The sequence below is a fragment of the Octopus bimaculoides genome, chromosome 3 (genome assembly GCF_001194135.2).
Source record: "Octopus bimaculoides isolate UCB-OBI-ISO-001 chromosome 3, ASM119413v2, whole genome shotgun sequence".
Classification (NCBI taxonomy): Eukaryota; Metazoa; Mollusca; class Cephalopoda; order Octopoda; family Octopodidae; genus Octopus; species Octopus bimaculoides.
Window position 1 is genome coordinate 131116264 of NC_068983.1, and position 2523 is coordinate 131118786.

Below are 2523 nucleotides of genomic sequence, written 5' to 3' on the forward strand. Positions count from 1 at the left end.
TATATACATACATACATACATACATACATACACACATATGCATGTATGTGTATGTGTGTGTGTATATATATATAAAAAACATAACAAAATCACTGTGAAACTTAATTTAATTTTAATTTTTAATAAATTGATTTTAATTGAGTTTTTACCTCTGATTTTGGATTTTATCCCTAATATTACATATATATATATATATATATATATATATATGTGTATATATATATAGGTTGTCGATTGCACACACTTAATGTATGTGTTTTGTTTGCTCACTGGTTTGCTGCAGAACAGCACTTGGGATATGACTCTTTCATAGCGCTGGATATTAAAATTCCTGAAAGTCATAAACAGTGAGACAACTTGCTTCCGATCAAATTCTGGAGTGATGGATATTTTGCCATTTTTGTGGTTTATCAACTTCATGTACTTAGATCGAGCTGGAAACAAATCAAATCGCCAGTCTGTGACTATATATAAACAGTGCAAAATCTCTTTGCTGGTATGTCACAGTGATGCATACTTAAGATTAAATTCAGTAATGGTTTAAAAACAGTGTAGTAAACATTATCATCCACACATACTCAATATATGTACTTGACAGGTAGTACTATTCCTCTGACCCAGAGCTGTAGCAACTGTCAGGATCCCAGCTATGGGCTAACTAGCATATGTGCAACAGGATGTAGAAATACTCAGGTTGGTGTCCAAGGATGCAGTAAACCCATTGGCAGTGTAAAACGCCCTTATCTTTGTTCAGGCATCCCTCTAGAAAAAGATTGATTTATATATAAAACCCACTGCTCTACTTAACCGAATATCTTGAAATTTGCTTGGCTCTGGGCTTCACAGTATTGCTAGTGAGAGTTTTTGTGGTGGTGTGCAAGCCATACTCAATTTAAAACCCTTGCACAGGCATTGATAGTACCTGTCAGTAATGGTCATGCTCGTTTAACGAGTTGACAGCCATCATAAATGCATGTATATTTCTATGTATGTATGTATATATGTATGAGGGTATATGGCCTAGTGGTTTGGTGTTGCATTCAAGATTACGAAATCGTGGGTTCGATTTCCAGACCGGGTTTTGCATTGTCTTCTAGCGCAAAATCCTTACCTCGCATTGATCTGCAATCACTTTAACATCGAATGTATAACAAACTGTGCACCTGTACAGGTAATGCCGATTTAATGGAGGGAGTGAGCTATTGTTCAGCACGAGCATTTGATTACTTTAAACAACTCATCTGTGTAGGGTGTCCGGTAAGAAATTGCATACCTTCTTCCTTGAATCCAAAAGATGACCTTACATGTATATTTGTGGAACATTGCTTTTGTTATATTTTTGGTGATTTTGTTGTTTTTTTCTCAAGCATTATTTTTCCATACTTCTGCAAAAGTTTATTGAAGGATAAAGTAATTAAATCACAGAAGTTTTCAAACCTTCATAACCTCCTCTTCATGTTGAAGTGATCACAGTGTGAAATACTGCCTTTCTGCAGCAGACATGGACAATTTGATTACTGTTGACATTACTTCGCAAATTTGAATTTTGACTGCTAGATATTTACATCAACAACATTTTTGTTTGTTAATTGTAATGGTCTTTGTAATTGTCTTTGTGTGTTAATATCATTTAGATGGAATTTTGGTTTAAGCACCTTTTATATCCCCTAACTCTTTTTCATTTTTTGGAATTTTCAGAAAAGTTTTGTGAATTTCTTTTCTACTCACAGGAATTCATACAATTATGAAAAAAGAATTGTTTTTTTGTTTTTTTTTCCACACCCACTTTATTCTTCATAAGTCCTAAAATTTCTATTTTTCAAATTTTTTTTTCTTTTTTTTTACCTGAATCAGAATTTAAAACACTGACAGTCTGAATATTTTGCTTAAATCCCAGCAATGGACCACCCTTCGGTGCATCATCATTGCAATAAATGTGCTTATAGGGAGAAAAATATGGAAAAGCATCAATACATATCAGAGTGACAAAGAAATGAGGAAGGTACCAGGTGGTCGTAAGATGTGCTATAAAAATAACGGCCAAATCACCCTCAAATCACACACATTTTCTTTTCTTTTCTTTTTTCTTTTTTCTGTATAATCATATGAATTCCTGTATGTAGAACACAAACTTGCAAAAATCTGAAAATTCCAGAAAATAAAAAGGTTATGAGGTGTTTAAACCAAAATTCCACCACTTTTTAAATTTTAGCATTGTTATGTGTTCTGGACATCACTTCCTTTATTAATTGAGTAGTTTTTTTCAGAGGCTAGAAATAATTATGCAGAGTATCAATGTGTTATCATTAATGTTATGGGTCTAGACTTGTTCTTTGTACAGTGCAGTACACTGAAATTGCACCTTCTTATAGGTACATGATGGGCCAGCCACAGTGTGTTGCACTCGTATGGTTAACATCACAGAATTAAAAGTATACAAATTTCACGTTTGCAACCAAATTTATAAATCACATTGGTTTTTATCATTGTTCTCAATTTTCCATTTTTATATGTTTGTACCAT